The sequence below is a fragment of the Thamnophis sirtalis genome, unplaced genomic scaffold (genome assembly GCF_051295495.1).
Source record: "Thamnophis sirtalis isolate CommonGarterSnake01/CBP01778 unplaced genomic scaffold, rThaSir2_p1.2 scaffold_8, whole genome shotgun sequence".
Classification (NCBI taxonomy): domain Eukaryota; kingdom Metazoa; phylum Chordata; class Lepidosauria; order Squamata; family Natricidae; genus Thamnophis; species Thamnophis sirtalis.
In genome coordinates this window covers 45290838-45318584 of record NW_028261388.1, presented here as the reverse complement: position 1 = coordinate 45318584, position 27747 = coordinate 45290838, and the positions used below count along the sequence as shown (strand labels likewise).

The 27747-nt window shown below is 37.8% G+C and overlaps 1 protein-coding gene across 2 annotated transcripts in view; it reads right to left on the bottom strand.

Moving 5' to 3' along the window:
* Positions 1–4188, bottom strand: part of LOC106540114 (uncharacterized) — a 248367-nt gene extending 244179 nt beyond the window's left edge. For both annotated transcript variants that reach the window (XM_087721541.1, XM_087721545.1), the window contains exon 1: positions 3940–4188. The gene's annotated coding sequence lies outside the window, so the exon portion shown is untranslated. The remainder of the gene's footprint in view (positions 1–3939) is intronic.
* Between the last annotated feature and the right edge of the window lie 23559 nt (positions 4189–27747).

The following is a 27747-nucleotide window of genomic DNA, read 5'->3' as shown; positions in this document are numbered from 1 at the left end:
ACTTGAACTATCTGCAGAAATTTTACAGATTAAAAACAAAGCAAAAATAATAACTGTTTCCTAAGTAAAATAAACTGAAAAAACTTTCTAATCATCATAGTTTGTAAACACTGTATTCAGATTAGAAATTTCTCCAATCAGGATATACATGGATTAATTTACAATTTGTTTATCTTCAGTGACTCCAAAACTGATTCCAGACACCAAAGGAGATTTTTCCACTGTGTTCCTTGGTTTAACAAATAGAACAGATAAATCTCTCTATAATCTATATACAAGAAAACAAGACACACTAAGAAAAGAAAAGTGCTAAAATAGGGAATGATAAGGAAGTTGGAATGGTGAAATTGCTAAGCAAAGCATTCTCTCGACTTGCTTATTTTAATTACTTATTTTTGATTTGGATATGTCTAGTTTAATGAAAAGAAAGACTAAGGGTGACATGATAGCAGTGTTCCAATATCTAGGGAGTTGCCACAAAGAAAAGGTGGTCAATGTATTCTCCAAAGTACCTGAAAGCAGAACAAGAAGCAATGGATAGAAACTAATCAAGGAAAGAAGTAACCTAGAACTAAGAATAAATTTCCTGACAGTTAGAACAATTAATCAGTAGAACAATTTACCTCCAGAAGTTATAGGTGCTGCCACACTGGAGGTCTTTAAGAAGATTGTGGACAACCATTCTTCTGAAATGGTATAGGAGTTTCTGCTTGAAGCAGAAGACTTCAAGGTCCCTTTCAACATTATTATTCTGTTCTGTTCTGGTTTCTATTCTTGGAAGAAAATTAGGATTACTATGTATATACAGGTAATCCTCAGTTTATGACTGGTCACAATGACTGTTCAAACTCAACAGAACCTTCACTATTTATGAACCATTTTTCAAGTTATAATAGCCACATACACCATCATGGTCACAAGAATACATTTTGGACGCTTGGCTACCAGCTCACATTTATGGCTATTTGAAGCATCATGTGTCATGCGACCATGATTTGTGATGTCTTTTTTTGTAAACTGGCATTTATTTCCAGTGTTAAGCAAAAAATACCCATTGGGGAAAATTGATTTTGACCAGCCACAATATCTTACAATTCCAGGCTCAATTATGGTTATATAACCAAATAATCTTACAGAACTGAATTCCTTTCCCCCACTTCCTATCCAAGTTATCTTTGTGCCAACCAGGTTAATTTCAGTCCCATATCTAGGCCAGAAATCAAATTGAGATGAATCCAAAGTTTGAAGTCTAAAGCCAAGAATTCATTATTTGTTCCAACTTCTTGAGCAAAAATTCATATTTTATCTTAGACAGCAATTAAATATTAAAATAATTTAAAATATTTTATTGCGTGTATATCACCTTGTTAATTCTAAAAAAATACTTGCACACCTTTTATCTCTCTGTTTGCATGAAAAAAATAAAATTGGAAACATTTGATTTGTACCGTGTAGTATAAGACAGAAACAATTCTTCCAATATTAAAATAAGTTTAATGTACAAGTGGATAAGAATGTGTATATGTACTTGGCTTAAAATATTTAAATAAAAAATTATAATGTTTATTTAATATTGATTATTTACAATCAGTATTTTATCTCCCTGTTGAAAATATAAAAATTTTTAGATGACCGCAGAAAGTCAAAACTTTTTGAAAATGTAAACATTGAAAACAGTATCAGTATTTTTAAAGGTATGTCTTCCTGCTATTAGGCATTTAATTAGGATCTGATGTCTTTTATATTAAATATCAAAAACTTTGGAGATTATTTTAGCATCCTGTAATGACTTTCTTAGCATTAAATGTTTGTGAACCACACCTAAAAAGAGAATAGATCAGAAAGTATGTTTTTATTCAAATAATTCCAATAAAATATAAATGCTTTAAAAGTTTCAAGCAGGTCAACAACATTTCTATATATCCAATTGAGTTTTATTTTGCTTCCTACTGTATTTTGTGAAACTATATACTGATTACATTGAATTGCCATTGGTGCTTCCAAACTTTCAAAATTAATCACAGCGCTCAATGGATAATACACCACAGTTATATTATCTGTAAAATCTCTCTGCAGAAACAGTTTTCACTTCAAAAACATAAATATTTAGCATGTGCACAGGTTCAGTATGAAGAGTTAAGAACAAAGCAAATAATTGCTTTCAATTTTATTCTCAATAAAATTCAATCCCTTCACCACCATAATCCACTGTGTTTCCTGGTTTTCATCATGTGACACACCCAATTCACTTTTGAAAAATCCCTTATCCTTTTTGTATTTGCATGTTTTCAGGTTCCCAGAAAGCCTAATTTATAACATGGAGGAGGTTGCAGTTTTCTGGCACAAGCAATTGTGCAGATGTTATTCCTTAAGGAACACTATCTTGATTGCCTTTGTGAATAATGGCTCAGAGCTGGCTGGCATAGTGCCAAGAGTTCTCTCATAGCTGAATGTATAAAACTACTCTCCTACTGAAAGAAGACCCCCAGTAGGATAATATATTATTACGCATGATTCAAATTACATGATCTGCAGAGGGGAACTAGTGGCTGAATAAGGATAAGAGCACATGGAATACTGATGATGGCATGATGGAATCTATCATGCATTGAAAAAGCCATCATTTTTTGCATTTAAATCCTCCATATCTTCTTTTTCTTAAAAGGCACTATGCTTTACAGATAACTATATAAATAAATACTGTAAATTAATCATTTTACACATCCAAATGATTTCTGCAACATTTTCATTTCAATGCTTCTTGCCAAGCATTACAATCCATGAGCTCTAATTTAATAAAATAGTCTGGAATTATTCTCCTATCTGATCCAGTTACCTGTTTGAATATTGTAAAACAAAACGTGCCTTGTTTTGAATTGAAATCTCTGTATTCTACATCATTCTGGGATGTTTTTAAGTCCTTTGCACAACAAATTACTACACCCACAAAGAACTAAACCCACATGTTTGACACATCATTGGTTTCTCAAGCATTTTCCTTTTTAAAGAAGCCTTGTCCAAGAAACTATGCATGAAAAAGGAAGGGGGAGAAATAAGGTATTTAATATATTTTTTTGTATTTGCTAGGGGGGGGGGGAAATCTCATCCAGGGATACAGCTATTATTTGGGATATTAATATGCAAGTGTTAAACATAGCCAACTAGAGAGTCTATCTATGCCTTGTTTAAAATAGCCCCAAGCTAGCTCTCTTCTTAACTTCTTTTCACACACACGCTCTTGTATTCAGTTATTCTAGCAAAAAGGATGCTAATCAGGTGCATTGTGTTGGAGTAGGAGGAGTGAGAATAAAATTTGTTCAGAAATGGCCTCAGTCCTATTCATTAATATAGTGACATCTTGGCTGAAAAGTGGCAGAAAATGAAACACAGCACTGAACTTGGTTCAGATGTGACAGGTGCTGTTAAGAGAAAGCACAGCATGTAAGGGAGGGGGGGTGCCACAAGAGAAGTCTGAAAGCAAAGAAATGTTTAAGTGCGGTTGGACAAAGATGCAGAGATTGTCTGCGGCAGCACTTGCCTTACCTTGCATTACCTTCAAAGCCTTGAAAATATTACAATGCAAGAAGCTGAGGCAGAGTGGGAGGGTGGTAAACTGCACATAAGAAGAAGCATTTTTAAAATCAGATGCTCATTTCATTATATACAAAGAAAAGCCATTTTAAAAAAAAGAAAGAAACGCTCTCTCTGGAAAAAATAAATAAATACACAGTACCCACGTTATCAGCATCTCCCTCCTGAGACAACAGTTTTCACAAAATCCCAGAGCATCTGGGAAAATGAAGCCACCATTTTGCATAGTGATTCAAATTATGCTGATAGAATAGTTAATTGAGCGACCTAATCTCAGGGAGGGGGAAAGGGGAAAAAAAGATACATTAAATAAAGTTCATTACTCTATGATGTAAATGAGTTTCTCACCAATGATGTCACTGATTGGCTGAGATGTGGAGCTGGTTTCGAAGAGTGCAGCATGGCCGGATTGGCTGCTAGCTCTTCTGGTGACTGCCTGCTTGGGCAGCTCTTGAACCAGACACTTTTCTCCCACTCTTGTTGTCGTACGAAGGAAATCTTGTTCATCCCAGCTGTGTCTCCATAGTAGTGGCACCCTAAGAGATTCTCCCTCCTGCTTCCCACAGCTCATCTGTAAGGCGGTCGCTGCTGTGAAATACCAGCCTTTGGCACCGAGCCCAGACTACGTTGTTAGATCCGTCTATAATACAGAAAAGACATTTTTTGTAATAGCAGTTTGTTCACCAAATTACTTTCACGGACTGATTAATAATGTCCCAATTGGAAAGGGTTTGTGTACTCTGAAATTATGTCACTCACAAACTTTCTAAAATACACGAGACAACCTACAGTATAGGAGAGCAGCATGAGCTTGCATAGAAATCACAAAAAAGCAAGCAAGCACGATGCCTCTTTGTTTACATTGATTATAGAATTCTTCATTTTGTTCTAAGAACTGTGACTGATTTCTTGGCAGAGACCCAACCATTTTGATTATGACTGTTGTTGCTTTGGGGGAAAAAAAAGAAAACGGGGAAAAAAGTTAAATCGCCATTATTCTCCTATTTGCATCAATGTGGGGTTTTTTTTTTTCTCTCCCTCTATTCAAGACAGGGGATTCTCAATTAGTATTCTGTTTTAGTACGTCACCAAAAGAAGGAAATTATATCCAAACCACCCCTACAAATAAATAAATAAATAAATCTGAAAGGCAGAAGAAGGAGGGGGAACCCTACAGCGTTTACATCAGCTGTCTGAGGGAGGTGGGGGGGGGAGAGAAAGACAGAGGCAGAGACTGAGAGAAAAGAAGAATGCAGTGATATTAACTTTGCCAGACAATAGAGTACCTACAGGCTTTCCTCCAGACAAGTCTTTTATAACCACTGAGTGTTATATGCTACAGACAGTGGCCAATAAGAAAGCTCCTTTTCTACAGCAGTGACACAATAGGTGAAACTGGCCATTCTGTCCTCCTAGACTCTGACAGCAGTTCAGGTTCACTTACAGTGCATGGGAATCTGGGTCCCCCTTTAATATTTCAATCTAAAACCCAACTACCATTGTTTTTAATGCAATTATATCAGTCTAATTACTGGGTACGAGCAGCAGGACTACTGATCAGAAAACGGCACATTGGCATTGCGTCATGGAAATGTGCATGAATTTCCCTGATTATTTCATTAATAAAATTCATTGGTTGCTGATGCTCTACTCACATCCCAATTCATTAGCCCCTTTTCTTTTCTGATTTCCATGTTTGGATTAATTACATTTATTTACATTTTTGGTTTTTCAATCAATATAGATTTTGGCAATCTTTCTTTCTTTTTCTTTCCTGTCCCTTCCCCCATTTTGAGCTCTTCTTGGTCATAGAAGAAATGAAAGCCAATGAGGTTTCACATCAGCAAAAAAGATAGATGGGGAAAAAACCCTATTTTAGTTCTCAACTAGATCTTAGAAATAAATCTGCAGATTTAAAAAAATATTTCTACTGGCAACAAAGTTACATTCAACACCCCATGTGCTTGATAATTAACTGCCTCCATAATAGCAGCCTGGGAAACCACTCGTGTAACCAAAAGATTAAATCATCACTTTTTATATATTAGTTCAATTTAATTGCTTTTGTTCAAGGAAGAGAAAGGGCGGGAAGAAAAGTTGTAATGCTAATTTTTGTTTTATTCATGGGATTTACATATTCATGAAGAGAATAGCCATTACGTTCACTGATGGAACAGAAAGGGCAAGATTCTCCAGCATTCATGTTATTAGCATTTCCACACATACAGATCTAGAAAGAAAATAGTATAGCATAAGGAGAAATTATCTAGCTTTTGTTTAAAATATCAAAATTTTATGCTTTACAAATGTAAACACAGGAGGAAATGGCATTACTATTAATCATCCTTGCCAGTAATAATAATATGTTTAGATCCTTTCCCCTATGCCTTTGTCATAACCAATCCCATCATTCCAGAAGAACAGATTAACATTTTCTTTTCTGCTTTATTTTAGATGCCATTTAAAATGTTTTTTTCCAGTCAAATCCTGTCATTGTATCCTGAGTTAATTTCACAGCATGAATTGTTGCAGACTGGTCTGAAAGAATGCTTATTCTTTGATAATATAAGCATTTAGAAAATAACATGAATTACATTTAACTCTCTGTCAACATGTACAATCCATCTTGTGTATTTTGCCTTGCAAGCAGAATTCTTGATGCTTGTAAATTGATACAAAAAGGAGGTACAATATTCATGTTTATTTCAATTATTCTATATTAATGATATAGTTACCCACAATACAGTCCAATGAAGAATTAAATATAGAACTAAGATGCATATAAATCCAAGGACTGAATAATACAAAAGAAAACTAAGACTATGTGTGTAGAAAAAAATGGAAATACAACCATTACTAAGTTATTACAACCATTAGTATGGCTTTCCAAAAATCATAACAAGATTTGTGAGAATATAACAAGCATGCCTTTTCTTTTTTTACTTTCTATAATAAAAACACTATCATCACCCCAAGGTAATAGCAGAGCAGCCCAGTAACATGTATCTTAATATTGAGTAGAATATCCCAGTGGGAATCATACTATATCATGACATAGCTTAATCCCTACAAAAGTATGTGTCTATAGGAATATATTATATTTGCTATACTGAGCCCTTAATAATGCCCAACTAAATAGAAGGCATAGGTCAACTAAGTGAACACGGAATTTAAAGAAATAATTTTAAACAGGATTGTTTCAACTAACTGAAAAGTTACAATGCAGTCTGAAAACTTTATTGTCTCCCACCTTACAGTTCTTCCAGAAGGCACTGACAACGATTATCTCCTCAGAACTTGCAGTAGGATGATTGTGAGCTCCCATCAAATTTGGTTCTGTTTGTCAAAGTTCCCTTTCCTCTCTGGATGTTTCTCTTTGTTCTTTTATTTTATTGTTTTAACCTTTATAAAGATCCAGCGGGAGTTGAACTGTTTTTAAATCTATTTAAAAATACATTTTAAAATTGGGGTGATTGGATTATTAACATACGTGGCTTAGTCTTAAAAAAAATAAGATACTTAGTTTGTTCTTTAAAAACTTACCCCATACCCCACACAGCTCCACTGCAAAAAGCGATGACAATTTTACTTCTCCAACTTTGGAGAATCCTGGGATTGGAAAAATGGTTCTGACAAGTCACATGCAACTTTTGGACTTAACTTTTTGCATTGGGGACCCAGATTGGGGACCTTAACTTTTTGCATGAGGACCCAGATTGTTGGGGGCAATATGCAATATGCTGACTCTCTGTAAACCGCTTAGAGAGGCCTGAAAGGCCTATGAAGCGGTATATAAGTCTACTGCTATTGCTATTGCTATTGCTATTCTTAGTCACTGAAACAATAAAGGTTCAGACACATTGGTCTACTGCAGAAAAATAAAAATGCATTTCCTCTCCTTGAGGGAATCCTTCTTCTTGATGCACAAATGCTTGAATGAATATATATCCTTGGTAATATAATCTCTTTAGGAACTAGAACAATTATGATGAAGTTTAATATTTCCAAGGTATTGTTTCTAATAAATATTTATCTAACGTTCTATTTATGCAGAAAATATGGGCATTACCTTGACATTCACATTTTAGTTGATCTTTGGCACAGATACATTATTTCTATCCCACTATTCTATGTATAAAATTTTGTTCTTTGAGGAGCAAGCAATTGTACCATTCACTGCATCTGTAATCAATAACCACATTATCAATTACTGTATATGTAAAACTAGTCATGTATGAACTCACTGACAAAGCCCCAAATGCAATAAATACCATGTATCAACTATTACAGTAAATTATAAATCCAAACTGCTGAAAAACTTTATGAATAATTAGTAAGGAGAAGAGCACACCAGCACTATTCCTGTCCCATTAAAGACACAGTGTTGCTGAAGCTAAATTTAGTTGGATATGAGCAAGAGAAATAATGCAACCATTAGTTGACAAAATGTTAGGTGTCAACCAATTTCAATCTGTCTTCAAATAAGGGAGCCAGAGCTGGTATTTTAGGGCAAATTTATACTAGCACATAGTTAAAATATAAATGTAAGTGCATGTTCCTTTGCTATACTTATACTTTGACTTATTTGAAACTTTACAGACAACTGTAAACCTTTACAATCAGGTATCAGTTACCCGGAAGCTACCCTATTAAGATATATGTATACATTGAGTGATATTGTCTCAATACATTACTTTGGGTCTATTTTTCATCCCAATTCATCTTATAGAGTGCTCATTATGGGGAACATTTGACAAAAGCATTGCCATATAAATTGCTTTGAGTTTTAGATATCTTTAAGTATCTTGTCAAAACAAATGAAATGGCAGTCAGAAGACTAACTAACAAACAAAAAACAGTTATACATTGTAAAAATCCTTGACAGGAATAAAGTTCTTTTTTTAAAATTAGCAAGTGATAAAAATTAAGCTGATTAACTTTTTAAAGGAGAATAATTTCTAGTATTATATAATTGTATCCATTTGTAGAGCTGGGTATAGAGGTAGACCTTGCTTACTGATCTTGTTCAACAATTATTTGAAGTTACACAGTGCTGAAAAAAATAACTTTAAAACCAATACTCGTATTTAGGACTTTTTATGCAATGTCAGTCATGTGATTATCTTTGCAGTCAGTGCTTGACTGATCTGTTACCCTGTGCTTTTCCTGTAGCTTTTTTTCTTTTTCTTATCCACTAGGCAAAGTGAACAGATTGGAAATGAAGAAATTACAGAGGAATAAACAGCCCTTTAATGGGGAATCCACCCGCTGTTTCTGTAGCATGCTTGGTGTTGCTAGTCACCGTATTCTTTTTGATTTAGTGTCTTATTCTGTTTTAATCGTTTTCTCTTCAAAGAAAGTAAATTAAAACAATAATAGCAATAGCACTTAGACTTATATACGGCTTCCCAGTGCTTTCCTGCCCTCTCTAAGTGGTTTACGGAGTCAGCATATTGCCCCAACATTCTGGGTCGTCATTTTACCAACCTCAGAAGGATAGAAGACTGAGTCAACCTTGAGCCACTCAGAATCAAAGTCCTGGAGTGAGCAGTGAGTTAGTCCTGCAGTACTGCATTCTAACCACTGTACCACCACGGTTCTTAATCTTCTTCTTGCTATTTATTCCACAACTGAGATGAGCTTTCCAAAAAGTACCAGTGTGTTTAGGAGACAAACAAAAGCTGAAGGTATGGAATTGATTAGTTGTATCAGTTTAGAGCCAACTATCCCAATGCTGGAATGAGCTTTCCAAAGCAGTGGTGGGTTTCAAATTTTTTAGAACCTATTCTGTAGGTGTGGCCTGTTTTGTGGGAGTGGTTTGGCAGTCATGTGACCGGGGGGGAGTCGCCAACTTGATGCCACTCACCAGGAGATGTCATGAATTGGGTAAAATGTGGTGAAGCTCACTTAACAATGCTCTTGCTTAGCAACCAAAATTTTAGGCTCAATTGTAGTCATAAGTCAAGGACTATCTCTGCCTTCCTCTGCATGGTACCCTTGTCCTAGTAAACTATTTCTCCTTTCTGGCAATTTTCCTCTCTGTTAAAGGCACAAAAATAATCCATACAATGTAAGGTTTCCTGCTGCAGCAGGGGGTTGGACTAGATGACCTCCTAGTAGCCTTCTAGCCCTAAATTGCTGTGCTGTTTTTCTTTCTTTCTGCTAACAAAGAAACCTGCCTGAGGCTCATTCCACATGCCTGCCAGATAGAGATAATGAGATAATGATCTAGAGAAAGTTTGGCTCCATTCACAGGCCTTTTAGAAACACAATGCTCATATTGCACAAACCCCAAAACTTCGAAAACATAAAACCATACAACATATAACCATATAACCAATTTGTTCTTTCCTGCACCTTTTCAATTTAAAATTATTAAGACTTGTGAACTTCAACTCCCAGAATTCCATAGCCAGGCATGCTCAGTTCCTATTTAAAGCGACAGTATTTGTTTTTCTCCTTTGCGAAAGAAGTTTCCTTTTTTCTTTTTCTTCTCCCTTCTCCTCTTTCCTCCCTCTCTCCCTCCCTTCCCTCTCTCTCAAACACACACACACACACACACACACACACACACAAAAGTTGGATTGGACTATCTCTCCTACCCCCTTCTCTCTCTCACTCACTCTCTCTCAAACACACACCCACACCCACACCCACACACACACACACAAAAGTTGGATTGGATATCTTTTCCAATGGCTTGAAAGCAGTCCTCTGCCATTCCCCACCCCCCATTCCCCCGCTGCCTTCCCCAAACACCTGCCCGATTGTCTGGGTGGGAAATGCCTGGAACGCAATAAAGCCCACTCATTCACCTCCTGCTGGCAGGCTGGGGTGAGAGGAGAGGCAGAGAAGCTGTAGGGGAGCTGATCCAAGCCTTCAAAAAGAAAGAGGCTGGGGAAAAGTGTGTGTGCTACAGCATGGCTCTTTGCCTGGCTTCCTGCCTCCTCCTATGGTCTCCTCAGTGCTCTCTTGTGCTCTCTTTCCTGAAGTGTAGTTTGATTGCAGGTGGAGCCATGTTGCCTTTTCAAACTTGCAATCAGTGAAGCTGGGCTAGATTTTTATATAGTTTTATCCAGCTGTGTGTCTGTGTGTGAGAAATAGATGGGGGCCTGGGGAGGAAATCACTACATTTGTGGAGAGAGAGTACAAGCGAGCACTGAGGAGACCATAGGAGGAGGCAGGAAGCCAGGCAAAGAGCATGCTGTAGCACACACACAGCCCCGGAAGGATCCGCTATGTAAAAATCCAGCCCAGCTTCACTGATTACAGGTTTTGAAAGGAAATGTGGCTCTGCCTGCAATCAAACTACACTTGGGGAGGGAAACGCACAAGGAGCCTGGGTCTTTCCCTCCAACCTTTGCCCAAAGCCCCGCACAGCACCAGGAGGATGAAGTTTGAATTCCTCTCCCTCCCTCCGACCCACACGCACCTTTTCCAATTGCTTCAGAGAGGACTTCAATTCTGCTCTTTCCTCGGGTCCTATGAAGAAGCCCCGCCCTCACTTCCTTCTCTTTGAGAAGCACCTTGCAAATGGGCTGCAGGGGAGCGTACTGGTATGGGGGCATGGCCACACCTCCGTGGAACGGGTACACAAAAGTACAGTAAATTTATGGAACCTGAAGAGGTGCGAACTGGCAGGAACCCACCTCTGTTCCAAAGGGTGGTGTAGTAAGGAAAAGGAAAACATAGTTGCTCTCATGATTTTTCACTTAATAAGTACCTAGATGTCATCTTCAATAACCTGAAAGGCGATTGGGAAGCTACCTCTGACTAACTTAGTGTAGCTAAAATGAAATAAAACAGTTTGATGATCCTGGCTTCAAGTAATATTTTTGGTGAGATTCAATCTAGGACTTTTTTGTTTGTTATTTTTGAGTCAATGGGATGAGTAATAGTCACCTCTAGTATCACAGTTCAAAGGCATCCAATATTCACCCTTTGTCTTTTTCAGAGTCCAGGTTTTGGAGCTATAAGTAGCAATGTATAGTAAATTGGCCAAATGTGCAATAACCTAGGACAAGTAATGTTACCTTACACTAAAATGGGAGAACAAATAATCAGTAGAAAATGATTTGAGAGCAGTTCACACCAAAATGAATGTTATATAAGGCATTTGGATTTTGAAAATGCTGTCAAAATTGAAGCACATACGAATAAGTATTAAATATTCATATTTATGTTTTTAAGTGATGAGCTTGTTTGCATGAGAGGTATAAAGGAAGAGTGGGCCTTACCGTGCACAATGTGTAATTACAAAGGAGTGTCAAGAATATTAAGCTCTAGGCAAAAATCCATTTTAAACTTTATAATGGCTTCATTTGGCTTGTTCATATAGAAATATGATATGATAATTGCAAATTTCTTAGGCCACATAAATATCAAGTTCTCATCAGAAGTCATTTTAAGGGAACTAGGAAACTTCATTTGACCTACTTCAAAACTAGATGTAGAAAGGAAAAGGAATGTAGAAAAAGTTGAGCTGGAGAGAAAAAAAACAGAATATATTGTTCAAAACATTCTGCCAATAATTATATTGCCAGAGAAAATAGTGAAGAGTCCATGAGGATGTTTGCTAAAATCTCTTTTTGACTTCCCCAGTATATTAATACAGCACATTAACAATATCAAATTAAGAGCCTAATTTAAAATTACAGTATATTCAAATGATGCTGTACTTTCTATTATTCACCCAGAGTTTTAGAACTGATAATGGAGTATACCACTGTATATATTTCATTTTCAGAAAAATGTATAAAGCAAAACCTAAATGACAACATGGGTCTATACCAGGGACGTGCAGTCACTAGAGGCAAGGGAGGCGGGGCCTCACCAGTCTCCTGAGGAAAAGGAAAGAGTTTTAAATAATTTTTTTTAAATAATTAAAGCCAGGATAGTTGCTACCAGATTTCAAGTCACAGTGGCTTGGTGTCTGCTCTCAGTGTTAACTAGGAGGAGGCCAGAGAACTCGGGGCCTCCTTTGCATAAGGAATTTTTCGCCTTTTAAAAGTTAAGGAGGAGTTAAAAAGCAAAAAAATTAATATGCAAAAGAGGCACTGATTCTCCCACCTCCTGATCTGGGAGCAGCGAATCATGTCTTGCACTTGAGCGACTGCGCAAGTGATTCTGGAGAGGTTTTTCTTTGGCCACCAGCCACCATTTCTTCAGCAGCAATTTCTTCTCTGTCCAGAATTTTCTACTGGGCAGCTTGCCCCAGCCTGCAGCCAGCCCAGCACCAAGCGGGGAGGAGGGAGGAGGAGGAGGAGGAGGAGGAGGAGGAGGAGGAGGAGGAGGAGGAGGAGGAGGAGGAGGAGGAGGAGAAGAGCAGTGAGTCCTTGTGGCTGGCTGGGGAGGGACTCACTGCTCTTCTCCTCTCAGCCAGCCAGCCACCCATCCCTGCCCGACCTGCTCCCTGCCTGGCCGGCCAGCCGGCACAAGGATTCACCACTCTTCTCCTCCCAGCTAGCCAGCCACCCACCCCCGCCTGACCTGCTCCTGCGAATATCAGCGGGGACAGAGGAGGCGGGGGGCCAAGGTGGCAGAGCGCGGCAGCAGCGAGAAGCAACACCCCCACCGCTGTGTCCGACAGGCGTCTCACATTTATGTCCGTCATAAACGTGAGACACCTGTTGGACACAGCGGCGGGGACGGTGCTTCTCGCCGCTGCTGCGCTCTTGCCTCACCAACGGTAACCCTCACCGCACGTCACTGGTCATGATATCTCTCAAAGGCTTTACTTTTTTTCTAAATAACCTAAGAATTGAAGAAAGACAGAAACAAACAACTAATTTTATTTGGTCTAATAAAATACCAAAAGTGAGGTTCAAAATTCTACAAGATTAGAAAGAATGAAATAGACTGGTAGCATCAAAATTTAAGTTGCATTACCAGACAAGATCAGTTATATCATTTTGAAAAAAAATATTTAATTATAACACTTTACAGCTGAATTGTCTCAATGGAAGGAGTAGGACTTCCAAAGAGTTGTAGAGGTACTTTTTGTCTAACAAAAACAGAAAAATGCAGTCTATAAGAGATCATTCAGTAGTTACTAGTTTCTTAGAAGAATGGGACCAACAGAGAAAATTAGAATTTAAGCTATATCCGTTATAGCTCTTAATTATTGCATGATAACACAGTTTAAATGTCAACTTATCTAAATATGCAGAAAATTTTAAATTTTATATCCACAGAATATATTACAATTTTAATATATTCCAAGATAGACATTTATATAAATCTTGTAATAATGTTGGTGAAAAATATTTTTAAAACTATTTTCTGATTCTTTTTAAACTTTTCTTTTTGTCCTTTTATTGACATTGAAAAATTATAAATTGGGGGAGGAGCATATATAAACACTAACATGTAGCACTTGCATAGAACATAAAAATGCATTTAAGCTATTGACTGTAGAACTGAAATAGCAACTTCTTCCTCCCTTAAAATTTAATCATAATCACTCTTTAAAAACAATTAGAATTATATCTCTCATAAATGCCCTTTCCTCCAACACATTGGAGGCAATAATAGCAGAAAAATGTGATGCATGCCATCACATATCATAAAATGATACTACAACACAGAGATGAATAATTGGTGCAAAAAAAATTTCAAAGATAGCTGAGAAAGTATCCACATCCATCTTAAGTAAAAGGTAAAGCTATATCTTGAATAAATATAATCATTAGATCTAAACCCACTGAGAATTGCTTTTTCCTGATTTTATGGCATGGTACCTAGCAGACAAGCTCAGAAATTTCTCAAAACACTGAAAAGAAATAAGTGCTATGCTGGTTTTTTACTGATAAAATAGAAAGCTGAGATTATCAAAAAAACATTAATGACTTCACTAAATCTATACAGCAGGCCTGTTAAACTGGCAGCCCGCAGGCAGGATGCGTCATGTGCAAGCCACACCCACCCCAGCTCCACAAAGGCAAAAAAATTGCAATATGTCCCAATATGTAATGTGACATGCTTGAGTATGACACCCATACCATAGAACAATCACTCACATACGGTATACTGAATCTCTCTACTATTCTCCAAACCTATCTCAAATGGCTATCTCACCATATGACTGCAAATAAAGCAGCAGTGCTGATTTCATACATATTACAAAAATCACAATAATGGTTGAAAGCAGAATTTGGAGAAAATTGAAACATTGTAGTTCTTAGCTGATTGGAGTTGTTAGGGCTTTAACATTTTAAGTCAGCAAACTACCAAAAAGATAATGATGCTTTGTAACTATAGTAATATGTTAAGTAATTAATCTTAAAAAACATAATTGTTTTGATTTTTATTTATGTGTATTTTGTTTTGGGATAAAAGATGGGTCAGTGACATTTGCATGCCATGAACATTGCCCTTTCAGGAGAGATGGACTATTATGTTAGATAAGAGAGAATGAAGGTAAATATATGTGTCCCAGGATAATGTTGCAGGACACAATCTGGGTTGATCCCCAAACCCAGAGGTTTAGACTTCCAAGATTTCAGACTCATGCTGGAACCCATCTTCAGAGAACTGCTCTCTAGCAGAGTATGTACTTTGGGATATTCTATGTGTGATATTTATATGATGTCTGTTGTGTGTAACTTTTTAGAAGTTGATGGGGGTGTTAGCTATGAACAATGAATGCCAAAGGATAGCATTCACAAAAGGAATCAAAGCTGGAAAAAAATAAAGAGGGTAGAAAAAACTAGCAACTCATGAAATGTTCATAGTTGTGATGCACAGTACATTGCTAGGAGATTCTATTCAACTTTAGGCATGCATAAAAGCATACAGGCCTTCGTTTTATAACTTTTTACTCCATCAGTGAATGAGAAGGTATTGAGGGATAAACTAATTTAACCAGAAAGTTCATATAAACTGTTTATCAGGCCCACTAGTAGAGGACAAAGATGATGGACAAACCAGGAAAAATCAAGTAGGAAAGTAAAAGATCTAACAGATGAAGATTTAGGAATCTTTCAGAATTATTCAGACTTAGATTCTGTATGGTTTGAAAGAAACTAGCTAGCAATTAGCCATGATTAGCATAACGAATGGGGGTCTTGATCAATCAGAAATGCCAGCATGCCTTAAAATTTGGTTATTCAGGAATGAGAAGGCAGGTCCACCAGAGCCTGAAAAAAAGATGTAAGAGCAACAGCACAGAAAATTAAATCTTTAGAGAAATTTTGCTTTTTGGTTCTAAATTCTATTCTTGTCACTGCATTTAATCAAGTCTACAATCTTCTATTTTTTTGTTGGATAAGCCATCTAATTAGAGGAATCAAATATTAACTGGGTAACAATTCTGTGCATACTTTTCAATTGTAACATCCATTTATATTAGACTTTCTCTAACTGATATAGTTATTTGTAACATTTTTGCTTGCTTGTTATTTGATTTATGAAATAATTACTTGAGATATCTAGTTCAGGTTGCTGTAGATTAACTCTCTGTCAGATTATCAAACAAGAAAAAGGGCTAAGGAATGTCTCTGAAAATTCAAGGCTGTTGCTAGAAAGAAGCTTTAGAAAATAGTTTTCAAAATATATCACCACTAGAACACATTCAGTAAGCTTCTTAAAAGAATCAAAACCCAGGTTCTGTGGATATGCATTCTACAAATGCTCTTTAATTAGGAATAAAGATATTCTGGGAAAAATGTAATTCCTATTCTTGAATGTAATTCATTTCTAAACATAAGGCATTAGTGGCTAATATTGTCCATCCTTGGCTTACATGCTGAATACAATATTCAAGAATGAATTAGTTGATGAGCAACTAATCATGGCACACTGTGACCAGTCAATTATGCTTCTATAGAAGGATCTATGCCCCAAAGATAGATAAATTCCCTTCAATACATTTGCCAATAATTATTTTTCTACTACTATTTAAAAAGAATTCTGGAGGGAAGCTGCATAAAAGTGATAAGTTTTAAGTTCTCAATGAATCAATTGCTGCTAATAGTTGATTTTCCGCCTTTCAGACTATATAGTAGGATAGCATGGCAGTGCTTCTGACTTTTCTTCCTATTACTGCAAAAAGAACCAGTAAGGAGTCTACTAATTGGCATCATTTTAGACAGCAAATAACCAGAGGACACCAAGGACTCCACAGTTCAACTTTGAGTTACAAATATTCCCTTCTATTGGAAGAATGATAGATACATACAAAGGAAGTAGGATAATTAAGTATATAAGCAATCTTGTGTTAACAACAACGAAAAAAAACCAGGATAGAATTTAATCAAATTCTTACTTTATTTGATAGTGATACCAAAATTCTAAAATGTTTATGACCTATTACATGAATAAGGTCACTGATAATTCATAGAAAGGCCAACTTGCACTAAGACATATTCTTCCATTGATTACCCCAATGAAAGATGACAGTTAAAGTTTCTTAAAATATGGCTACTCTTAATTAATACAAACATCATAATTTATTAGTTTGCTAATTAATATTGTAGAACATAAAACTGTTTAAAAAATCAATCAAATCAGATTATATTATTTAACCCCAACTTTGAAAGTTTGGTAGATAAGGCACAAATATTGTTAGAGATTTATTAGCAGCATCTCTTCTAGTGGACAATCTATAGTCACACAGTAGGAATCATCAAGAAATTATTTTTGTCATATTTTAATGCAAATGTGTCTAATTTTGAATCCTAACACATTTTGCAATGCAATTTACTAATATAAATGCATAATTGGAATTTCTACTACAAAAATGCAAGTATATTATTACGTTATTATATAAAACCATGTTCAATTATAGGCAAAGCAAAAAACCTGGGGCCTTGTTGCAATCTGTGTTTGGCACATAGTTTGTTTTTGTTTTTATCCCCCACCCCCCAAAAAAAGCATTGTGCAGTTTAAAATTACCAAAACAGCTACCTTAGATTTCCCTGGCCAATTGTCTAATTTTAACCTAGACACTTATAATTTTGATTAGATTAAATCTAAGAGTGCCATAGAAAGCCAATTTGATGTGATAGTTACAGCATCAGGCTAGAAACCAGATTGTGAGTTCTATTCCTACATTAGGCACAAAACCAGCTGGGAAACCATGAATAAGTCACTCTTTGAGCATTAGGAAGCAGGCAGTGGTAAACCACTTCTGAAAAAATTGCGAAGCAAACAGCAAGGACTTGTCCAGGCAGATACCAGGAGTAAAAAAATGATTTGAAGTCACAGAGTGAGAAACAAACTAATAGTCATATATAATAATGAGTAAAGATGTCTATACACCTACCTCGATTCATCTAGATCAGGGCTGTCAAACTTGCAGACCGCAGGACGGATGTGTCACATGCTGGCCACACCCATACCCAGTTTAGTGAAGGGGGAAAAAAGTCCTGATATGTCATGTGATGACACCATAATGATGCAGGTTTGACACCTCTGATCTAGACAACACAAAGTGGATTTAGGTACTCCCTCAACTTATTTTCTGAACTATTGCTGACTGAGGCTTAATTATGTATCAAAAATATTTGTCTAGAAGTTAAAAACCAAAATTAAAATATTTAGCTATTATCTATCTATCTATCTATCTATCTATCTATCTATCTATCTATCTATCTATCACCCTCACATAATCTAATCACATATTTTGGATTTGTATCTAAAACATTTGTATGTACTTGTCTTATTTGTATGTATTTGTCTTATTTATCTATAAATCTCTTTCTGGGACATTTTAAAGTTATTCTTTGAAACACACAACCTCTGGGGGAAACAAAAAAAGTCACTGAAGTGTTTGCTGAAAACTCATCACATTTGCACTACTTAATTTTAGAAAATAAAATTACAAGACAAGGATTAAGTAGGATTGGGTAAGAGATTCATTCTAACAAAGACTGAAAATATAAATTAGTTGTGCTTTTTTACCTAAAGTAAAAATGAGAGGTGGAAGATAACAAGAGGAAAAATCAAGAAAAAGTTATTTTATCCGTTTATAATTTTATCTTTCCTGATTTAAAACTGGATTTAAAAATATCAAGTTGTATTGCTGAAAATCATTGAGAATATGGAGCCATTTGCCAGAGGGAAGAACAAAGAAAGCGAAGCATTTAAGGAGGGTTTGAATTTGTGGCTGTGGAGGAAAAGAGGAATGTCTCCCCCTTCTCTTTCTCTCCACTTCAGCTGAACTGGAATATTGGAGCTGGATCAGAATTGGGAAATAAGAAGAAACTGTGGAACTTAAATTATAATTAACTGTAACTTTTGAACTGAACATTATGGAAAGTTGGGAATTTGAAGAAATACATGAAATTATAAAAAATATGCATGACTCATTAAAATTAAATAGAATTTTGAAGTTAGAAATTAAGGAGAAACAAGAAGCGAGGGAAGAAGGGGGAACTACAGAAAAAGCAATAGAAAATAAAAAACAGACAAAAGATTTCACTGGGTTTGACAGTGGCACAGGGAAAATTGAAAAGGTGGGATATGTCACAACAAAGAAAGGGGAAGGGATTATAGAAGAAAGAAAAGGAAATGGCCAGACAGGAATAGAGAAGAAAGAGAAGAAATAAAGGAGTGATAAGAGAAAAGAGGAAGATAAGACAGGGAGACAGAGGATACGTTGAAAGATGCAGCAGTGGGTGATGGAAAAGTTTGAGAAGAAAGAATAGATACACAGTAGAAAGAAAAAGCACCTTAGAGTTTGGGATAAAAGGCTCACTAGAAAGAAATGGAAAGGATAAGGGGAAAAAATGAAAATTGACATTACCCAGTTAAAAATGAGAGGAAGAAGGGAAGCATACACACATATATACAGAAGCACATATATTGGTATTGGTATTGGTATTTATTCAATTTGTAAGCCGCCCTATTCCCCGAAGGGACTCAGGGCGGCTGAACAAAAACCAGGGGAAGGGGAAAAACAAATACAGAAAGTAAGACAAACAGGACAGTGATACAACAGTTTAAAAAAGCACAGCAAGCACAGCAAATTCGAGTGGGGGGGGAACAAACCCCAGGCTTGGGAAGGAGTGGAAGGAGGAGAGAGGAGAAGGAGAGAGGAAGGGGAAGTAGAGAAGAGAAGGATGACAGAGGGAAGAAAGGAGGTAGGGAGGAGGAGAGAGGGAGAAGAAAGTGATGGATAGGGTATAAATATGGTGTATGGAGAGCAGAAGAGCCAACAATAGTTTTTGATGGTATAGTTCAGTGGTCCCCAACCCCCGGTCTGTGGACCGGTGCCGGGCCGTGGAGTACCTGGCACCGGGCCGCGCAGCGGCCGGGGGCCATGCAACGGCCGACTCTTCACTCATGCAGCGCCGTCGCCGGAGGGGGGGAGCTGCGCGGAAGCACAGGAGCAAGTGAGGCGAGGAGGAAGAATCCCCCGCTACTACACCACCTCCGCCCCCTCCCCGAGTCAGCCGTCCCCTCAGTGAACGCCTCCGCCTCTTTCTCCTTTCTCGCCTCAGTCGGCTCGCCTGGAAGCGAGGCAAGGAGGGGGCGGACCATGCGCTGGAAGCGGAGCCCTTGGAGGCCCTGGCGGCTTCCCCGGCAGTCGTTGCTGGCCGCTCTCTTCTTTGTCTCGCTGTCCTCCTCGGCTCAGTCGTCTCCGAGTTGCCCAGGGAGGGGCGGCGCGCCCGGGATGGATTCAGGCCGCCGCTGCTGCTATTGCAGCGCACGGTGGAAAAGCGGCGGTCTTGCCCACCCCTTCCCTGCCTCCCGCCCGCTCCAGTTGCCGCAGCCAGGGGTGGGGACTCGGTGCCTGAAGTCTCTTGCCTCTCTTCCAAAATTTCACCAACGGGCATCGGTGAAGCGCGCTCTTTCTCTTCCTCACAAAACACATTTCCTTTCCCCCCACGCGTAGTTATTGGCGATATGGACTCTTGGACTCTTACCCAGCCAGATCAGTATCAAACATTTCCCTGACCTCAGCAGAAGCGAGGTTTTTTCTTCTCCTTTCTCTCCTTAATACTGTATTCTTTTTACATTGCTATCCTCTGGCTTATTTAATTTTGCCCTTGCTCTTTTTATCTTTGACCTTGATTAATTCAGCTGTTTATTCCTTAAAATCTACATACAAAATGGAAGGTGGGATATGATTCAGGTGTTGAATTGGGAAGGTGGATTTAAAACAACGCCCCCCCACCCCTGCGCGCGCTCAGCGGGCCACTGTAAAATTATCAAAGGCTGACTGGTCCGCGGCGATAAAAAGGTTGGGGACCACTGGTATAGTTGATGGTAAGATGAATTGACATAATATTGAATAACACAAAATAGTGTTGGTTATGTAATGGTATACATATGGTTATTTGTATGAAAATGGAAAACCTCAGTCTACTAGCATTCTTACTTACTTGCATACTTAGCATTCCATTTTCCAATTAACTACCTCAACATTAATTCTGTAAAATTAATACATTTTATAAATTAAATTGCCATATGACTGCACTGAAATCATACATTTCCATGATTGACAATTGATTTGAATTAACTTGACTCTCCCTGATCTTAATAACACCACCATATATCATCCTTCATGTTTAATTATTCATTCTACCATAGTCATTTGCTTTTAAAGCTGTAGTTCTAGTTTTACACTTTGGAGTAAATCCTTCTGAATACATTTGAATTTATTTTTAATTCAACCAGTGTATATGCTTGTACTGTGGACTTTAAGGGACAGATTTAGTATGCATTTACTCCATTACAGCTTCATTGGATTGCATTAAACTTATTTTTCTGACATTATAGTCTGCCACAAACCCATTCACCTTTAAGCTTTCTTCTAAAATGGCTGTATTTCTTCTAGCAAGTGATCATTCATAACTCACATAATATTCCAGGTTCTTTGATCAATAGAGATGCAAAATATGCAGTTTTGACATATACAACCACAGAAAGACATTCCAGTCAATGACACTACTATTTTCTTCAGGTCATCTTTTCCACGCTCCTTGCAGACATCACACAGTTCAGCTAAGAAACCTGACAGCTGTGTCATTGGACTTTAGAAAGCAGCTGATAAAATCTGACAAGGACAAGAAGTATACAACGGTCTAGCTGTGTTTAAAGGCGCAGATGATTTTTATGCAGCTGTAATGGAAAAAGTTTCAGGTTTCCCAAGTGGTTTCATAATTGTATTTATGCTGCTATACTATTCTACCCTCTACTGGCTAATTTGTAGATTTGCAGAATGACACCCTTTTAAGGAAGAAACAAAACCTTCAAAGCCCTGTTTTATTAAAAATGTGTTAAATTATAGATCTATTCTATCAACAATTACTAAAATAGCTATTTTTTAAAAAGTGGATATTACATAATTAGTACTTTTATTTTAAATGAATCATGTTACTGCTGAAATCACATAAGATTTAAATATGTTTGCTAACATGTTTTTATTGAAAAAAAATGCTTTCATTTATACAGATTTGGGGAAAATATTTACATTGTGCTTTTCTACTGAGTTGACTAGGATAGTTAGAAGCTGAAATACAAAATCACAATTGAAAATTTGCACAAGTTAGTTAATGACAAAAAGTTATACAAAATGAATGCCATAATTAAGACTATCATATTTTCAAAATACAATACATTGTATTGGCACCTCCCTCCCTCCCTCCTTCCCTCTCTCCCTCCATCATCTCTATCATCTCTATCTCTATAGTAAAATAGAAAATAAAATAGTTTAAACTATTGTATAACAATTAACAAAAAAATAGAAATTCTAAAAGTAGATCTAAAATAGGAAAGAGTAACAAATAATAATATATTATTATAGTTATTATATACTTTATTCATTAAACATGAAACTCAGTCTACTGAACATTAAAAAATGCATCACAAATACCATTGCTAATGGTTGCTGCCAATGTCTTAGGATCAACCAAGTACCTTCTTAAAATATATGATGTTCCAAATAGCGCAGTTTTTTTTGCAGTTTCACTGGCGTTATTGCAGGAAGCTGCAATTTGTTGATGTATGTTATAAAATTCTTGGACATGGTACCAAGTGCTCCGATGACAATGGGTATCACTGTTTCCATATACTGTAATAGATTATTGGTTAATTACTTAATATTATCATATTCATTGGCAGCAGATTTGTCATTTGTTTAGATTAAAATGTTAGGTATGAATATAGGAAATTCTTTTCTCAACACTTGTGCTGTACTAGTAAACTAAGCTTTATTCATATTACAGAAAAGTTTTGGATCAGATATTCAAACCTGAGACATATTAGGTTTGAAAATAGTTTGTGCATGTAAGACTATAGTCTTTATTTCTATAGGTTTTTCTTCACAAATGATTCTTGCACACTGTTGATATAGAAACTTTACCAAACATTCTTGCCTCCTGATTTGTTTATATATTTAACAGTGCGATTTTTCAAGCAGTGTGTCTAGATATGGTTGAAAGAGCAGGATATTTCCATTCAGCATTCTTGTATTACATTCATCCCATTTATGACATATTTGGTTCTATCATATACTGGGTAGCAGGCTTTGCAGTGAAAAGTTTGATACCACTGGGAACTTGATAGCTTATAGAATAACCAATATTTCACACCCAAGCTTGCAGAAAAAACTATTGCAAAATGGATAGTGACAGAGACAAATTGTAGAAGCTGTAATATAATCTCACAGTTTTGATGATCTTAAACCTCTAGAGCATCGTTTCATGTTTACAGTACAGTATTATCACAATCCCTCAGAAGAATTAGAGCTTTTTAACTAATCTTTCCCTATTGGTTACATGATATGGAAGCCATGAAGCTCAAATACAAAAAAGTACTTCATATGAATGATAGCACACAGCTTCCCCCACCCCCACTCTTCAACTGTATTTGTAAATCTTAGAATGATAAATGGCACATAAATTATAAGTGAGCAACAAGGTCATAGCAACTAAAAGCAAAGAGTTCAAAGAAAAGTCACAATTTCACAGAGTTCATAAAAAGGCTATGTTGTTCAGTGCTACTTGATAAAAAAAATACTAGAGAAGGTGAATACTAAAAATAAATAAGATTTAGGGAACAGAAGACTCATGATCGATAGCCAGTGGTCTGCTGGTAAATATTAAGAACTCTGCTGGTTCCATTGCCACCACCCTGTTGTTACCTACAGAACAACTGATTGATACTCTAGACCAGTGGTTCCCAAAATGGGCGGTACCCTTCCCTGGGAGGCAGTGGGATGTCTTAGGGGGCAAAGTGCTGCTAAGAGGCAAGGGACTAGATCACTAGATGAACTATAAGGTCCCTTCCAAGTCTGTCATGAGTTGGTAGGGTAGGAGGTGAGCAGCTGCCCGAGGCCACGGCTTTTATACCCAAGAAGTGGACAATGCCCCCCAAGCCCCGTCCCTCCATTTCCTGATAGCTCGCCTGGAATGACGGGTGCAGGGCTAGACAGGCTGCAGCCCTTCCCCATGCAGTTCTGTCCCACAGATGCTGCCCCGTGTCGGCCGTCCTGCTTCCTCGCCCAATTTGTCTTTCTCTTCATTCTCTCCATAACAAGCGGAGGATTGCGCATCCTGGGTTCCATCTCCTCCTGCCACCTCTCCTGGCCAGCAGTGGGCGAGGCAGCAGCTGCGCTGGACACCCTTTGGGGTCCCGGACAAGCCTTGGTGCAGGAACTGGGTGTGCGGTGGGGATGCGGTCCAAGGCTGATTTGGGCCATGTGTCTCTTGGCCCCGAATTCTCCGCACCCTGTGAAGCCCCGGTCAAAACACGCAGCCGATGCAGAGGGTCGCGAAGTCCCCCTCCACCTCTCCCATCTCCTAGGCAATGAGCGCCACCTGCCAATCCCGCCTGCTGAAGTTTCCCCGCCTAAGGGGGGAGAACTCAGGTGAGGATGCGCGGGAGGTGAGGGGGATGCTGCAGCAGGCTTGGACTTAGCCCAGGGATGATGGGGGTGTAGATGGGTGACTGCTCTGAGCATCTGGGGGAGACTCACTGCTGGGGTGGCGATCTCCTTGTCTCCCTGGCATTTCACAGGGAAAAGCTGATTCTGGGCACCAGGAAGAATGCCAGGTGTGCCCCCCACACACACCCCAGAGACTGGAGAAAAACACTAGGGATGTATTTCTGAAACCCATCTGATGCCCCCCCCCTCTCTCCCAGGCTCACTGAGAAGCAGCCAGCACTTATGGTCACAACCGAGGCCAAAAATTTTGTTGTTGAGTTAAACATTTGTTAAATGAATATTGCTTTTTGTGCCACAGTTACAGTGAATCTCTGCAGTTGTTAAGTGAGTCACATGGTTGTTAAGCAAATCTGGCTTCCCCATTGTCTTCGCTTGTCAGAAGTCACAAAAGGAGATCACATGACCCTCAAAACCTTTGTAAAATGAGCCAGTTGACAAGCATCCCAATTTTGATCACGTGACCCCAGGGATGGTGCAATGGTTTTAAGTGTGAAAAACAGTCATAAGTCACTTTTTTCAGTGCTGTTGTAATTTTGAATATTTACTAAATCAAGATGCTGAGCTTGTTGATCGAAAGTTCGGCAGTTCGGCGGTTCGAATCCCTAGTGCCGTGTAATGGAGTGAGCGCCTGTTACTTGTCCCAGCTTCTGCCAACCTAACAGCTCGAAAGCACATAAACAATTCAAGTAGAAAAATAGGGACCACCTTTGGTGGGAAGGTAACAGTGTTCCATGCACTTTGGAAGATTTTAGAAGACATGCAAAGAAGAGCAACTAAGATATTTAAAGGCTTGGAGACTAAAATATAGGAAAAACAGTTGCAAGAATTGGGAATGGCCAGTCTAGAGAAAAGGATTGGGATGGGGAAACACCTGATAGCATTATTTGAGGGGCTGCCACAGAGAAGAGGGAGTCAACCTGTTCTCCAAAGCAAGATAAGAAACAATGGGTGGAAACTAATCAAGGAGCGAAGCAACCTAGAACTAAGGAGAAACTTCCTAATAGTGAGGACAATTAATCAGTGGAACAGAAGTTTCCTCCAGAGGTTGTGGATGCTCCATCAGTGGAGGCTTTCAAGAAGAGACCGGACAGCCACTTGTCTGAAATTGTATAGGATTGCTTCTGGTTGAGCAGGGGTTGGACTAGAAGACTTCCAAGGTCTCCTTCAGCTCTATTCTGATTGAGTAATTGAGGTCTCTGGCTGCTGCTACGCTGCTCCTTCCCTTCCTAGAATCTTAATCGTTTGCTGCTTCATACAGAAGTTCATTGGCTATCAAAAGGCAACTGTGTGAGACGCTTTTACAATCTTTTTGACACAGTTGTGGAGTTTTTTGAAGACAAGAATGCTTTGCTCAGTGGTGAATTCAAAGAGATCAGGCATGACTTTGCTTATTTATCAGAACTATTTGCAAAGTTCAATGAAGTGACTTTGCAGTTGCAAGGAAATAAGGTCAATCTTATTAAGGCCAAATCTGTCATCTCTACATTAATTTCAAAGTTAACTCTATTCAAGCGCAATACAGGCCGTCGCGAGCTATACCAGTTTCCGAGTTTGTCTGAGCTAGAAGAGAAAGGTAGGATACAAGACGATGATCTTCAGGTTTTTGTGACCATTTGGACATGTTGCATAAAGATATGTCTGAGCGATATCAGAATCTTCTTTTAATGGAAATTCCAGATTTGGTGATAAATCAATTTTCAGATACTGAGGAAGATGGGCTGGTGGAGGAACATCTCATAGAGCTGCAAAATGACATTGAGCTGAAGCCAAAGTTTAAGAAATCGTACCAAGAGTTTTGGTTACAGAAAGAAAATTCTGATTGCTATCCTGCACTATGGACAATGGTTAAGAAGCTCCTTGTTGCATTTCCAACATCATATTTGGTGGAACGTGGCTTCAGTGTGGTCATCCAACTTCTCTGCAAGCAAAGAAATCGACTCCAGATTACTGAACGTGGTGATTTAAGACTCCTGGTAAGTGACTTAAAACCAGACATTGGGAAACTGGTATCCCTTCATCAAGACCATCCATCACATTAAGAATTTACTGAACAGTGAAGTAGTTACTAAATTTTACTGAGTTTACTAAGTTACTAGTTACTAAGGTTCTTGATAAATGACTATCAAACTTTGAAAACCTGGTATCACTGGATCATATTCAACAATTTTGTTGAATTAACATTAACAAAAAAAGGTTTTTAAATTGGATTTTGAATAAATGTGCAATTAATTGTTATGGTTTTGAATTTTGCTGTTACTATCTTCCTTCTGTCGTGCATACCGCCCAGTCATATGACCCCCCCAGCCACGCCCATCAAGCCGTGCCCACAGAACCAGTAGTAAAAAAAAATGAATTCCACCACTGCGGGGGGGTGGCATTGAGGATCAGTTTGTAGCACCAAGGGGGAGATGGACTGGAAAAGTTTGGGAACGACTGCTCTAGGCAACCAGTTTTTTAGTTCTGCTTTCAACCAACTCATTTGCTAAAAATTTAACAATCACAAGCCCATACAAGCAAGCTCCAGCATACTACTGACTATAGCTGATCAGCATGAAGAACTCATATACTGTACAGAAAGGAAAGGATTTAAAACCATCCAGATGGCTACTTTAGAATAAATATTGTTCCTGACTTCTTTATCAAATGCACACATTGGCTAGGAATCTTTTCAAAGCATCATATTCATAGTCAAACAAAAAATTAATTCACACATATCAACTTCAAATGTAGTAATCCCAATATTCTTTATTATAGTTCTTCTCTCAGCAAACCGGTAGTGAAATGGTTAGGAACCCACCACTGCATTACATGTTAGAAAGTTTGCTACAAATCATGCTGATCCCCATTTTAGTATAAGTTTTTAACTGATTTTCAAAGAGCACATATGGTAAATCCATTTGAAAAGAATACATACCTTGGAAACATGGATTCAACAACTACCTGAGGACATCTGTCTATTTTTCTTTATGGGACAAATATATGCTCTCTTTCAGTTCTGTATCTCTATGTTCTCTGCTGCTAATTTATCTGTAATAACTACCCAGTTTGACTGGAGTCAGTTCAGCAGCTGTAAGAGAAGAATGGAAGTCAAAAATTAATGCACTCGACATTCTTCCTTGACAGATGACATGTCAAGAGGCTAAAAGCCTTGAAAAGCTGTAGGTGAGGTAAAGCATTAGAATAGTCATTCTTTAGATTAAATTGAATTTCAGTTTCTAACTAATTACTTCAGACTCCAATAATGAAGTTAAATCTCATTCAAA